General features: G+C 38.9%; 1 pseudogene; it reads left to right on the top strand.

Annotated features, from left to right (window-relative positions):
- The first annotated feature begins 465 nt into the window (after positions 1-465).
- Positions 466-1,814, top strand: LOC149234889 (zinc transporter 8-like; annotated as a pseudogene).
- The last annotated feature ends 14,625 nt before the right edge of the window (positions 1,815-16,439 follow it).

Raw genomic sequence — 16,439 nt, 5'->3', positions numbered from 1 at the left:
TATTATCAGGCTCCCGGCACGCTAAAAAAAAATTGAAGTACAATTTAAAGTAAGGGTGGATAGTTAAAATGGTGAAGACAGTTGGATGTGCATGAACGCGGTCGCCCTATTCCGTGCGTCAATAAAAGTGGTCACAACAGCTTTAGGTCTGTCGACATAATATTTCATCTTAAAGTCAATCTCTTTTGTTTACATCCAAAAGCGGCGCAACACTGCGAGCAATCCTTGGTCACCCCGAGTTAATGCAATGAAAGTGCAGAGAAGAAAATAGTTAAGACTGCAAGTGGCGTTATGATGAGGACATTATGTGGACTTGCTAGGTAATGGATTCGCCTTCCTACCTTTTCTGATGAATACTCCACCTTTTGGGGAAAAATATAATAATTGAAGTTTATGAGAGGGAAGATATTTATAGACCGATCGTGGTAGACTAAACCAGATACTTAGATACCTAGAGCCTTTTCAAGTAACAATTAGTTGTGAGGAATGGCAAATTCATCAGCAGCCATGAAATATTTCACAGCTGGTTTCGCCATAGCTTTATGTTTCATGGTCAATTTTGTGGCAGCATATAACAGTTCTTGCGGTAATGAAAACAGTGAAGATGCATGCAGGAATAAGACTGAAGCTCTCCATCTGAAGATTGGGGCACTAGCTTCTATTCTTGTGGCAGGCACTATTGGGGTATATTTGCCTGTTCTGGGCAGGACTTTCCCTGCTTTAAGTCCTGATAGGAATATATTCTTTGTCATTAAGGCTTTTGCTGCTGGTGTGATTCTTGCTACTGGTTTCGTCCATGTTCTTCCTGATGCCTTCGCATTTCTTACCAGTGAATGCTTAAATCCGAATCCATGGGGCAACTTCCCCTTTGCTGGTTTTATAGCAATGATGGCCGCAGTTTGTACTCTCATGGTGGATGCTCTAGCCACTGGTTACTACGAGCGTTCCCACTTTAGAAATCGAAACAAAGGTAATCAAGTTAATGAGGATACAGATCTTGGTAATGGCAATGGTTTAGAGCATGAGAATCATGTTCATACACACTCACATGCTACACATGGGCACGCCCAAGGATCCAATACTATAGAAGAAGATTCCACTATTAGGCATCGTGTCATTATTATTAAATTTAACACCATAACTATATTATGTCAGGTGTTAGAGTTGGGTATCGTTGCTCACTCCGTTATTATTGGAATTTCATTGGGTGCTTCTGAAAGTCCGTGCACAATTAGGCCTTTAGTGGCAGCCTTAACATTTCACCAATTTTTTGAAGGAATGGGTCTTGGTGGATGCATTGTCCAGGTAACTTTAATCCATTGTTCATGTAACTTTAATCCCTTAAATCTTCAACTAGTATAAAGCAGGAATATTTACATTGATAATAAGTTTGATTGACTGAATTTTGTGTTTTTTTGAGGGGAGCAGGCGGGTTTCAAGAATAAGTCGGCAGCAGTTATCCTGATGACGTTCTTCTTTTCTTCTTTGCTGTGACAACGCCCTTTGGTATTGCATTGGGAATTGGGATCTCGTCGTTTTACAACGAGAGCAGCCCCACAGCACTGATCGTTGAAGGGGTCTTTAATTCTGCGTCTTCGGGAATTCTGATATACATGGCTCTGGTGGATCTTCTTGCTGCAGATTTTATCAATTCCTCTCGGATGAAACAGAATGGAACACTCCAGCTCTGCTCATACATCGCTCTCTTGTTGGGTATAGGGGCCATGTCTTTCATAGCCAAATGGGCTTGAAATTTTACCATATCTTTTCCCTACAGAATCTCCTATATCTCTTTGTATCGACGTTTCTGTATATACACGTCCTTCAATTTGTGACTATGACAATTGATTGAATTTTCTACATTGTCAATGGATTCAGTTTCCATTTATGACCTAAACATCGAACTTATGATATTTAAAAATCTTTACATAATTTTCTAACCAAAAAAAGCCATATCATTTTTTTTTTCAATAAAAATAAAACCAACAAGCTTCATATTACATAAAAGTTGTTTATTTATATTTGCTAATCAATATTTTCTTATTTTTGGGAATCATATTACACAAAAGTTGTTTATATACAATATCAGCATCATCATGTTGTCTAAACTATATATCTTGTTCATGGATCTCTTTCTTTATACCCGAATTGATTACACAAATTTACATTTAAAATAATAAATATTAACATACTAAATATTTGAAATTCTAGTATTTAAATGTTAATGTATCTCACCTTTCGAACATCTAGTTTAAGATAAGGGGTACTCAAACTCTTTATTTTCCTCTTTCTAGGTAAATCACGGAAAACTTTAAGGGCTAATGGGATAATTTTCTATGTTTTTCCTTAAAAAATATTCACCAATTTTCATTTGTTAAATTTAGTAGATGGCTTGTTTTCCATATTTTTTCTAAAAAAAATTTCACCAACTATGGTTTTTTTTAGAAATAATTGGCCAAAATTTTATGGGAGAAAATTGTGTCACCTTAAAAATAGTCAAAATTTTATAGAGGCTAAATATAAAATCATGAGAAATTTATATCTTTTTACAAAATTATTTACAAACATTATATGGTTTTCACATTACATATTAATAAGATTTTCCAAAAAATTTATATTTCAAAATAAATTTCATTGTGGTTTTAAATTTAAATAAAATTATATTAGAAATTTGAATTCGACTTGTTAAAGAATTTTGTTATAAAATTTTACTATTATTTTAATATAAATGATAAGTTTTTTAAAGAAAATTATAAAAACATAGAAATTGAAATTAGTGAAAACGTCACCCTCTAATTAACTGAAAAACTCTTTATTTTTCTTATTCAATGTTGAAAGTGTTTAAAACATTTCCCTGATCGGGGTGTAGACGAGATCAAATCCGACTGCACAAATTGCGTTGTCATGGTCGCAAGCTTCAAGGTAATAAGGTCCAAGGGGTGGCGTGGCAACCCCACACATGCACTTGCATGTGTAAGGCCCAAGAGAGGTACGTCGATCCAAGGCAAGGAATATTTTACGTGAGTCGAGAGATAGGAAGGTGGTAACTTCTAGTAAACAACTATTATTTTTTGGACAATCTTGGAATAGTTATCTCCATCATAGTGAGAAGAGGCATCCCTAGCTCATAGGGTCTAGTGAAGGACGAGACATCAAGCTGCAAGGGAGAAACCAGGGTCAGGCTATAAGGAAGGTAGGTTTGTAGGTATGTCATGTTTCTTTCACCCCTCCCTTTGATGCACATGGGTTGTATGAAGAATGGCGAATCTTGGGAATGGCAGATTGGCTGGTCTAAGAACCAGCAACCGATTTTGGAGTGTGTTTGGAATGGAGCTTATAGCCATGGTTTTTTCTACTCTATGGATCCCAATGGTCTTTGGTTTTAGATGAATTTTTGTGCCCTTTGAAAGGCCTGCAATGGAAACTTCAATTCCCTTACTCACTAGGTGGAATACCCTTGGGATCTCTCCTACATAGACGAGGGGATTTTAAAAACCAAAACCCTTGATTTTGAGACATATATAGCAAAGGAATCCTTTTTCGTTGAAGGAATGGCTCACGACACCTCGCAAAGAGCTAAGAACCTTTGGGGGAGGTCACCCTCATTCAACTTCCAACTTGCAACATTTTTAATCATCGAATTGTTAACATCCATGCCATAATATTTATGGTTCATGGAGCAGCTTGCAGATTATGTTTGGGTCATGGGATCTCGCATCATAGAAGTTTTAGTGCTAATTAAAATTTCGTCTTGCTAACTTGTTGTCTACATGAACAACAATTAGAGTAGACAATATCATAAACCCTTAGAGTCAGGCCTTAAGCTCGAATTTGAAGTATTTTCAGCATGACATAATTCAAGAGGAGATTGCTCGAGTGGGCCTAAGACATCGGGCCACTACCACGCCAATCTAGAGTCGAGAGCCAATTAATGGTAGAAGAGGTTGAGGTCACGAGGCAAACTGTGGTAGTCGTGGTCATGGGTAGTGCCAAGCTAGCAGAAGGAGGGGTTGCAGAGGTGGGTCCCACCATGAGATGGAGGCTACAACTCTTTACAGAGCCTTGTCTCCATCCATTGTTGGCCCTATATTGGAAGAATGGGAAAATGAGTTGAATTTGGGCCTAGAATTGAGTAGGGCAGAGCTAGCTTGAGATTGGGGCAACATTAAAATTTACCCAAGATAAATTAGAGGGAGAAAAATCCTGTATATGCAACTCTTCTCCTATATTGGAGAATGAAGACATTGTTGACCAAAGCCATGACAACATATCTAGAGGAACCAGGGTAGTCTCACGGAGAATTGGTCATGCTTTGTCAGGACGTTCAACAAGTGAAGTTTGGTCTAAATCAAATGATTGGGAGATTGGCAAGAATCGAGGCACACATCCCTTGTATCTAACTGTCGGCCCAACTAGGATCCACAACAAAGGATCCAACCCCTATTGAATTATTTGATGATTAGTCCTTTATTTCCAGTCAACAATTTTTGGGCATAATCTAGGTAGGGTCAGAGGTTAGCATGATAATGCGATGTTTTTAACAATTTTAGGTTTGATCAAGACTTTTATTTTTTTAATGTGGATAAGACTCCACCAGATAATCAATAAACCTAGTTTTCCTATGAACAAGTTGAGATCAGCTAATTCGTTTTTTGAACTTGCATATATAAATTTCTTTTGAAAATAAAACAAAAAGATCCAAAACCAACTTAAAATCAAATGTTTAAAAACATTATATGAAAATATTTTACAATGACACTATAGTTTTTCCAAAGAAAATTCATTTGGAAAATGTTTAGCTATAAGTATTTGTTTAAAAATATTATATAAGAATCTTAAAGAAAAATCATTTGAAAAGATTTTAACTCTAAGTATGAGTTTGATTCATAAGTTGTTAATTTGATTAATAAATCTCTCTTATTATTTGCATGTTTGTAGTTTTACACTTACTCAACCTGTTGTTTTTTATAAATTAATACATTATTTATTTCAAAAATGAAACAAAATCTTTTTTATTCAAAATTTTGAAACATAAAAATTGTATTTTATTAACACTTTTATTAATATCTTTATTTTTCAAATTTAAACTAGACACTTAATTCCTAGTAAATTTTTGGAGGTTTATTGTTTGCCTTCCTCTCCATAAACTGGGTCTCAAAGAGGAGATTTGAATCTAAGTCTCTTAAGTTGCAATGATTTCACCTATCTCAAATTACTAATTGAGCTACAGTAAGACAAATATATATATATATATATATATATATATATATATAATTTTATATTTCTTATATAATATATTTGTAATGAAAATTGTATTAAATTTAAAAAAATATTTATATAAAATATAAAAAACTATACGAATTCAAAAATTATAATTTAATGTAAAATACAAATGATTGAAAAATCACTTATAGTTAAATACATATCTTTTAAATTTCTTAAATCAATATATATTTTTTAAATTTCCATATTATCTATATATATAATTGATAGGATATCTATATTATCTATATATATAATTGATAGGATATTTAATTTAATTGATAGATAAAATAGTTTTTTTGAAAGTATGGTTAATTTTAAATAAAATTCGGATTTTTTTTTTATAAAAAATTGAATTTAGGTAATTTATTTTGTAAACATTCACTTATCCAAAAAAAATATTTCATAATATTGAAGTCATTTATACATTAAATAATATATCTTAAACAATAACAAAAAAATTACAATCTTACTTAAAATTCTATCATTAAATTCCAATATTTCATATATATATATATATATATAATTAAAAAATCTTTATAATTAAATAAATATATTTAAAATTTCATATTTTGGAAAAAAAAATTTAATAGGTTAACAAACCTCTCCTCTTTTCATGTTTTCATATGAAAAGAGATAAAATATAATAATAATAAAAAGCAAAAAAAACGCTTCATTATAAAATAAAATAATAAAAGGTAATTATATTTAATATATAATAATAGAATAGTTAAAACCATTAACCATAAAGTAGTGCAGCTATATTTGCAGTGATAATCAGACTCGTATTTCAGTTCATTTTACTCAATCAATATCAATTAGCCACTTGTTATTGAATTTAAAAATTTATTCACTTTAATTTAATATAGTGCTAAATAGAAAATAATGTTAATGGTTTATGTTGCATGTATAAAATAAAATATAAAAAACAATAATGTTGAAATAAAAAGAAGAAGAGAAAAATATGATTTTTTTCCCTTTGTATGCTTAAAGAAAAAGGTAGAGAATTGATTGTTTTAATATTATAATAAATAAAAAACTTGTTTATTGTTTAATATTATAATAAATAAAAAATTTGTTTATTTTAATATTTTAAAAGATAAAACTTTAATGGGATGATTTGAAATCACTTTTAGATGATGTGAGGAAATTAATGAAAGCATTACAGATTCATCTGATGGGGCGCGTCTATGTTATTTTAAGCAATCGGTCGATAAGATTGTGAAATACACAGACATTTGAAACAGTAAGAGAAACACAGTAAGCAAATACAAAACACAACAAATTTAATAAGACACTTGAAACAGTAAGAGAAACACAGTAAGTAAATACAAAATAAAACAAATTTAATAAGGAGTTCAACCAATTCTCCTGGGCTACATCTCCTGGTCCATCCTTCAGTGGTGGCCTTTTCTATCGTGTCTTAAAGCAAATTTTTTACAATAAGGAGCTCAATTTGAGTCTTACTTAACAAATGATGATCAATAGGGTGGTACTTGGATCCCCCATGCCTCTAGAGTACACAGACTCCCCCTTACTAAGTCTTGACCTCAACTGGTCTCAGTGGTATGAGTCTAATTTAGCGCTCAATACCTGATAGGTATACACATAGGAGTTGCTTGAACCTCTCAAGCCTTCTCTAGAGTTTACAGACTCTTGGACTCTCTCTGTTATGTCTGCTCGATGCTGCCTTTGTTCTGTAGGTCAACTCGGCTTCTCTGTTCTCTGAAATTCACTTCTTTCTCTACTTCCGTTCCCCCTGCTCTTTGTCTGTTCGTGGCTTAAAGTCAATCTACTCCCTGACTATACATTTCCCTTCCTGCTCTCTGGATCGCCTACCTCTATCCGCTGGAATTCACCTGCTCTGCGTCATCATCACTGTGTAATGTTTTGTAGAGAGGTGGCCACTTTTCTCCTCACGAACTGAGTGTCAGTTCTCTTTGAATGGTCTGTTGTGGGGAAAAGTATCCGATGCGGATGACCCTATCCCTACTCTAAAGGTGACAGTCTTTAGCAACAACTGAAAGTAAAGCTTTGATGTTTTCCTTTATGAAAGTACAAAGAGAAGGAAGAAAAGATTAACCAACCTGGTGTCTTTCGCTTAGTCGATCCTTGTCCTCTCTCTTTATCTCTTGTTCCCAGCTCCTTGCTCTCTTTGCCGGTCCAGCTACACACAGATCCTAAACAAAACAAGAGAGGAAACTACAAGATACATGTACTCATAACTGATGCATGGATTAGAGTGAATCAAATATACAAGTAAATACAATCCATCAATGTAATACAAGTATATAGGAGAACATGCAAAACTTTATTGATAGAAGTAACAGGGTTCTGAGAAGGTTACAACCAATGATGGCTCCAATCCAGCAGCACCTCCCCAGCAGCAAGAACTCTCCTCTTCACCTCTAGTAAAACAATCACCCAATAGCTCTAACTGTAAACCAACAGCACCTCCTTGCTTTACACAAAATTCCAGCCTCCTTAGACCTCATAGAAGAGCTCTATATATAGGAGAGAAGAGGAAAGGATGAGTCAGCTGGAGGCTGGCATGGAGCTGACTAGTGTCCTCTCCTTCTTCAGTTAATCTTCAGTTCCTATGTCCACTTGGAGATCCTTGCTTCCACATGGTGATCAAGTACCTCTTACTCATCACAGGGCGAATCTCATGAACCAAGTGTCAGTTTGGAAGCTTCCTGGGCATTTGACACCTTGCAGGATGACTGTGCCACTTGGCCAATCTCGCCCAGCGCAGGTAGCCTTCATTAATTTTGACTTCCAGCGCAGGTACAAGGAGCAACAGTTGCATTCCAGCGTAGAAGCTCAGTGGAGCAGCTGACATGATCCAAAATAAGCCTGTTTTGAAGTGTTTTCAGGTGGAGAACTGATTGGAAGTGCTGTTGTTTGATGACCTTGTTCTTTTAGGGGTAAGAACAACATGTTTAGGGACTGAGGATCCCTGTAATTATCGACATTCCATGCTCCATGATGCGAGGCACAAAAATGTCTATAACAGTTGCCCCCTAAAGTATGAGGCCGTTTATCGGGTGAAATTCTTTATCTAAAGGATCCGAAGTTCGTTCCAGTGCTGAGGAGAGTGCCCTGTAATACAATACAATACAATACATTATTTTTCATTCTATTTTCATGATCTAGCTGAGGCGGGCATTCCCATGCTCAGCTTTTATAAATACATTTTGGTACATATGACAGACGATCGTCTGAAGATAGACTGATAATTTTCTGCTGAAATTATCATCCTTTGAGTAGGATGATCATCTGCTGCAATGATGTACACGACAAATGCGTTTATATTTCCTGAATATATATCGCAGCCCGGATGGATGAAACTAGATCTGGGGTCTTCGAACTCGTTCGATCTTCACTCTAAGTACAAGTCGATCCATGTGAGAATTGCGCTGAAGTCGAACATGGAAAGACATCACTTGATTACCGGTCAATAATGAAAACCGTTAACAAGCGCGAGAGGAATCACCAATAATGACGATGACCCTCAAGGTACTGCAGTACAATTCACGTGGCGTGAATAAAGGACTTGGCGTCGAACGCCACGCAAAATCTTCTGGTCGAAGGTCATTGATGTATACCTGTCGCCGGAAGTGAGAAACTTGCCATTGAGGCATGCAAGCTTCAAAGTACTGATGGGGGTGTTCCTAGATCAACTTCTTGGATAATGAGCTGAAGTCGACAAGAAGCGATCCGTCAAAGGAGGGCCTTAATGAATCCCACATCAATGACACGGAACGGAGCTAATGACTTTAGTGGAGGTGAAAACAAACTGTGACATATGATTCAGGGTGGCGATCATGAATGGATGAAGGATAATGTATGGCAGTGGATGGGACACGGTTGACACTTTCAGAATGACCCCTCTTGAACATATAACGACACTGATGCGATGGATCGGTAGCATTACCCCAAATGTGGATGGTGTGGCGAGGACCATGGTGATGAGACCGGTGAATGAGACAACCCAACCCGATATGGTACGGAGGAAAAGTGTCATGTTCAAGAGTGACTTGCTACCATTAAACTTTGAATGTTCTCCCAATTTTTCCCCAGTCATTTCTGACCAGTACCTCTTTATTTTTGTCAAGCTTGAGGAGGATAACATATGCTTGTTCTATAACCTGCCCTTCGGGCAAGCCCATCGCTATGATTTAACGAGCCTAGCGATAGGGAAACTCGTTCTCGTCTAAAGACAAGTTTGTCGCTATTTAATCATTTTAACGAGTCTAACGACAATGAAAACTCGGTCCTTTTCATTTTTAGAGAGTCTGAAAAGGTACAGAAAGTTAACTCCATAATTCCTTTTTCGTCATCTAATCCCTTAAGTCCGAAAAAGTATAAAACAATACAGAAGGGATGGCTGTTCGGTACTTTTACGAGCCGAACAAGACAAGCGCTCGATCTTTTTGTGCAATAATCCCTCAGGTCCAAAAAGATTAAAATCTAGAGGAGGGATAGCTTTCGGTCGTTTAACGAGCTAGAAGGCCAAAAACTCGGCAAACTTTTCATATTTTACGAGTCAGTGAAAAGAGCTCAAAGAAGACTCGTCTTTTGAGGAACGAGTGATAAACAGGGATAGCAACTGATTCCAGGTACAAATTGGAATTTTCCAATCACGGTAGTGTCACAAGGATGGCTAGGTGAAATCACTCTTCGCAGCTGTTCCTCAAAATAGGTAAACACACATATGGGGGTGAACGATCGGCCAAATGGAATGGAGGTGATGGATGAAAACACGACCAAGGTTTTTAAGGCTTATAAATTTACGATCGCAATGGTTATTTACCGAGATAGGTTCATTTTTTAATGAGCTTGAACTTTGGCGGAAAAACTTTGCCCACACTTTTCTATTTTTTAACGAGCATAAATTCCGTGGTAAAACTGCTCGATTCATGGTCAAATTTTAATTTTTTACTTTTACTAGCTTTTCTCTTTTCAAATGTAGTACTTCATCTTCAATTGCTGCAACAAATTTTGTTAGAAATGGACAATATTTGCATGAAAACGAGATTATAACCCTAATATTTAACTTTAAACTGTGTAAAAAGTCATAAAAAGGGGTTTTTACCTCTCATTTACCATTTCATTTGCATTTTGCTTGTTGGAGCTCTGGAGGTGCCTCTTCTTCCTCGATTTTCACCAGCTGATTCCGGGAGATTCTGTGGACGATTTTCGGCGCCGTTTGGACCAGGTAGGAGCTAAACCTTAGCCCTTCACTTTCATGGTTTCCTTTTTCAGTTTCATGCATGTTTTTCAGAGTTTCTGGGCCCCAGGGGTTTCATTAGGGCGCCCTGGCATCAGCGCAGGTTCCCCTTTCGAAATCTGCGCTGTATTTCAGGCAGCCTTAAGGCAGACTGAGTTCCAGAGCAGGGGGAAGACTCTCTTCCTGCGCTGGGCCTAAAAAGGCTGATTTTGCATGAGTTTTTTGATGATTTTTCGCCAGATTTTCATCAAAATCAGGAACTTACTCCTTCTCTTGTTTGATTGTAGGGAACTTTGGACAAAATGTCCCTTACATGGCGAGAACGAGAACATGAAGCAGAGGACATGGTTGCACTCCATGACCCAGTCACGGTGAACGCGCTTCGGAACTGTGGCCTGCTGAAGTTCTTCCGTATCTCTAGCATGAGAGCACAGATTTCTTTACTGCAGTATATGCTTGATGCTTGGGATCCTGTTAACCAAGTATTCCAGATTAGGGGGAAGTCCTTCCCCTTGACCATAGAGGACATGTACTTCTTGACTGGGTTGTCAAGGCGGGGTGCTCCCGTTTCTTTGTCAGGTACGGCTCGAGGGACTACTTCCACCAGAGACTATATCCGCCAGTACTGCCGGGAAGGTTCACAGCCGAGCAAAGACGGCAAGATCAATATCCGTGACATCACTGACAGGTCTCTCAGGTCCATTCTGTTTACTATTGGTAGGATGGCCGGTAGCGCAGCTTTGCATGTTGCCGACAGATCTTATATGCAGCACGCCTTGGAGTGTCTCCAACCGAAAGTGTTTAACTGGTGTGATGCAGTACTTATTCAGATGAAAAATCAATTGACCAAGGTAAAGGACGGGGGGCTGAAGAACTTTGGATTTGGTTCTATTCTGACTGCCTTTATCTTGGAGAAAATCCCATTGATGCAACCTCAGTACATCTTGCTTGATGTGCCTTCTCCGACCGAGCCACGCATGCAGAGGTGGGTTGACCATATGTCCCGGCATGCTGGTCAACCTCATATTACATTCACTGAGTCCTTCTTTAGGTGGTTCGAGCGTCAGGAGATGGCATTTTCTGAGTATCCATATGTGGGTATGGACTACCAAGGTGATCCGGACTTGGTGCTTCCGGATGGCGAGCAATGGGGCGCTATCGGTAAAATCTCTGACCATATCACTGTTTATTGTTTTTATTCATGATGTTTACTGTTCAAAACTGATCAAACTCTTGGGTGCATGCAGATGTTGGTCCTGTTCGTCCAGTAGCTCGTCCACGATCGCCAGTTGCTGCCCCAGCAGCAGAGCCTGCTAGGAGAGTTGTTATTCGCGACCTTGGTGATACTGAGATACTTGCAGCTGTGCAGGAGCAGGTTGAGAGCCTTACTCGTGGTCTTCCGGATGTACAGATTGACGAGTTACCTTTACAGTTGCAGCGGCACACTATTGGTGTGCCTAGACGATGGACTCGTCTCTTGCGCATGATCGCACAGACCGTGACGTACTTTCATGAGCACCACTAGGCTAGGGTGCCCCCTAGCATCTTTTTGAGTTCTAGGTCATATGACCAATTTTGTTTTGATTACAGCACATTATGTACAAACTATAAACAGCTTTATATATTTTGATTTTCGGAGTTTATTTCAGTTTATTTGTGATCCACTTACATAGCACCGATGCATCTCTTTTTATATATGTTGTAAATGTCTATCTAATACATAGTTTGCCAATGAATCTGTTAATGTGTTCAAGTTTCTGGAAATATGTTGGTATTGAATTGAATCAAACTCTCTTTCCAAAATCTTAACTCTTAGAAACATACGATAAATAGCTGGATTGCGGACTGAATATATACCAGTGAGTTGTAGTATCACAAGTTGTGAGTCTAGCCTAACAATTAGTCGGCGTATACCATGAGCGATGGTATCAGAGAGGAGTTCGATCAACGCACTATACTCAGCGATATTGTTTGTTGACCGTCCAATACACACACCTCTGAAACTCACTAACTCACCGCTTGGATCAAAACTGGCCCAGGCAGCGGAGGACAAATTCCGCGTACTACGACTCGCTCCGTCGGCATATCCCACATATGTATCAGAATAATTCGACATCTGCAACAAACGAGAAGGGTGGATTACTACCGAAACAAACATTTTAGCGAAAACAAAATACAACAAAAGCACTCAGGTTACTATTCAGGCATAGTAACGCTTGAGGTACAACCCGTTACGAGGTTGCGCCAGTGGTATTCCGTCGTAATCCATTAACTCGTAGGCTCCTTTTGCTAACACCCTTTTAACAATATAGGGACCCATCCATAAGGACTAAAATTTTCCTGCTCCTAATTTATCGGATTCTTGGTCGTAAAGCAAAACCAAGTCACCCTCAGAGAAATTGCGCGGTTTGACATTCTTGTCAAACTGTGCTTTGACTCGTTTCTTATGAGCCTCGTTCGCCAAAGCGGCATCACGACGGTTTTCATCCAACTGGATCAATTCCAGGAAACGAGCGTCTTCTTCTGAGGTTCCGGGGAGGAGGTCAATTGCGAGTTTAAGAGACGAAATTTCGCACTGGATCGGTAAGACTACCTCCAGGCCATACACCAATTGGAATGGTGTGAACCCAGTGGCGTTCTTTACCGAGGTTCGGTAAGCCCATAATGCTGAGTACAGGATTAGATGCCATCTTCTCTTGTGAACCCCGATCATCCTTTGCAACATACGCTTCAGGACTTTGTTGATTGCCTCAACTTGTCCGTTGGCTTGTGGATAATATGGGGTAGAGCTGTCGTGCGATAGCCCTAGTTTGGCAGCTAACTCAATCATCATGTGATTGCGAAAATGCGATCCATGATCTGTCACTATAGCTTGCGGAATGCCGAACCTGGCGACTACATGATTGAAAAAGAAAAGGGCAGCTGTTTCACCAGTGTTATCCAATGTAGGCATCGCCTCGGCCCATTTGGTAAAATAGTCAACAGCGACTATAATATACCCATGCCCCCCGGTCGAGGTGGGGTTACATTGCATGAAATCGATGCCCCACTTGGCGAAGGGCCCAACAGCAAATATCGGCTGTAAGGGTGCGGGCGGTCTTCTGGTTTTGCTATCAAAGATCTGACATGCATGGCAACTTCTGACAGCTATTATGCAATCTTTAAACATAGTTGGCCAGAAATATCCTGCTCGTAAGATCCTTTGTGCTGTTGCATATCCAGATTGATGCCTTCCGCACGCGCCTGAATGACAATCATTCAGGGCTTTTTCGGCCTCCTCATGGGTAAGGCACCTCCTCAGAACCGTATCGACACCACGACGGTAAAGTGTATCACCGACGATCATGTAGTCTTTTGATTGGTATCGTATACGTTTCCGTTCCGAGTGTGAGGTATTAGGCCTAAATTTTTGGGTTGGAAGATAAACAATGATATCTCCATACCACTCATCGCTTACTGATATCAGAAACAAATTTTCATCCACGATTTACTCTTCTGATGTTTCATCGTTGGACGACGATGGGAGATCGCATAATAATTCCGCGAAAACTAGAGCTTTCTTCGATTTGGATTTTACAAAATCTAAATCAAACTCTTGAAGGATGGCTATCCATTTTGAATATTTGCCCCCAAGCAACTGTCGCGACAGTATGTATGTCATGGGATTGCAATCTGACAAAACGGTAGTTTTCCTAAAGAGGACATAATGTCGAAACCTTTGAATCGCTTGAACAACAGCAAGCGCTAGTTTTTCAACATAGGAATATTTACTTTCTGTATCATTTAAGTTTTTACTTAAATAATAAATAGGATGTTCAATTCCATCGACTTCTTGCACTAAGACCATCGCAATGGTCGTATCTGCTGCAGCTAGATACAGGTTAAAATCTCTTTGATAGTCCGGGGCGTACATTAATGATGCTCTTATTAGACAATCTTTCAGAGCGTCAAAGGAAGCTTGCGCAACCTGGTCCCAGACAAAAGGTACATCCTTTTTCAAAAGACGAGTATAACCTTTGGCAAGTTCTGCGTAATTCGGAATGAACCCCCTCAGAAAGTTTGCTTTCCCTTGGAGTTTCTGAATCTGAAGCAAATTTGAAGGTGGAGGCAAATTAATGATTGCCTGAACCTTACAGGGGTCGAGACGAATCCCATCCTTAGAGACCACAAAGCCAAGTAAACGACCAGAACCGACGCAAAACACACACTTGTGCGGATTGAGTCTTATCTTATAATGTCGGCAACGTAGAAATATTGCTCTCAAATGCCGCGGATGATCAGTCCGCTTCCGCGAATGAGCCAGAAGATCGTCGAGGTAAGGTTGAACGATGTTCTTGATGTCATGGAAGGCATAATTCATTGCCCTCTGAAACGTCGCCCCTGCGTTCTTTAAACCAAAGGGTAATTTTCGATAAGCGAATGTGCCCCACGGACAGATGAATGCAGTCTTAGACTGGTCCTGTGGGCGGATATTTATTTGATTATACCCGGAAAATCCATCCATAAAGGAAAAGATTTCACATCCGGCGCATTCATCAATTATCTGGTCGATGAAGGGTGTAGGGTAGTTGTCTTTTGGACAAGCTTTGTTTACATCCCTATAGTCGACGCACACTCTTATCGTCCCTTGTTTTTTCATAACAGGGACAATATTCGATACCCAATCGGTTAGAGGAACCGGGTAGATGAATCCAGCATGGAGGAGTTTTTCAACTTCCGCCTTAATGGCAGCGGCTTTCTTCGGATGTACCTGCCGAAGCCGTTGTCTTACTGGTTTGACATCAGGATACATTTTAATCTCATGTTCAACTATTCTCGAGTCAATGCCTTGCATTTCATCATATGACCATGCAAAGACATCTCTAAATTCGCGAAAGAGAGCACTATATATTTCCAGTTCTGAAGGGGAACAACTTTTGCCGACATGAATATTCTCAACAACATCAGATTTTGTCGAGATGTTTATGGCTATAGTCTCTTCAATATTGGATAGGTTTCTCTCTGAATCCACCGTATTTACAGTGTTTGTTAGGAATTCAAACACTGAAGGGTGGTATAGGTCGTGATGAGTTCCTTCTTCACACTCTGGAAGAAGGGAACGATGGTGGTGATCATTCCATGGTGCCCCCTCAATCATCATTGATTGTAAGATTCCTTCGTCAGTCCCATGAACTTTTGACCATGGATCTAATGGGGTACCATATTCTTCGGACCTATCTACCCAAACGCTTGACGAGCGTTCATTTGGGCTCGCCTCCCATGCCTGAAACATTGATTGCTACAATATTTCAATGGGGCTAGGAGGCAATACCACTTGATGATCCATGACGACTTTGTCTTCTGCGACCTTCGATGAAGATACCATGTTGCATGTTGCTACAAACGGGATATCCACTATATGGAAAGGAGGTGGCAACGCGAAAGTTCCCATCATTGTGGGATCTTTTAGCAAGCCGACTCCGATATCTTTTATCGAATGGTCGTTCCCATGGATCAGGGGAATGCTTCCAGTAACTTGTGAACCATTAGGGAGGAAATTCTGTTGGTCGACGATCGTAATTCCTCCTTCAAATGGGAATGCGATCTTCCTAAAATATGTCGACACTACGGCTGCCATGGCATATATCCATGGTCGTCCCAGTAGGATGTTATAGTCAAGATTGCCATCAATGACTTCAACATCAATCTCTACTGTTTTTCCTCCTAGTTCAACCTTAAAGTTATTTAGGATACCGTACGGAGTGTACGATCTACCGTCAAATGCTTTTAATGTCGTCGAAGATCGCGACAAGGTTGGAGATCCAAGAGTTTTCCAGCAACTCATCGACATGATACATGTCGATGCACCCTCATCAATAATCGTTCTATGAACAGTTTTGTTGAGTGCCTTCACTTGAATAAGGAAAGCTAATTGCGCTGGTAACTGAGGATCATATCCTTTGTG

This window comes from Pinus tabuliformis, chromosome 8, assembly GCF_031772625.1.
Source record: "Pinus tabuliformis cultivar Carrire ecotype Pingquan chromosome 8, CPIR1, whole genome shotgun sequence".
NCBI lineage: Eukaryota > Viridiplantae > Streptophyta > Pinopsida > Pinales > Pinaceae > Pinus > Pinus tabuliformis.
The sequence above is the reverse complement of the archived record's forward strand: the minus strand, read 5'-3'. Positions and strand labels throughout refer to the sequence as shown.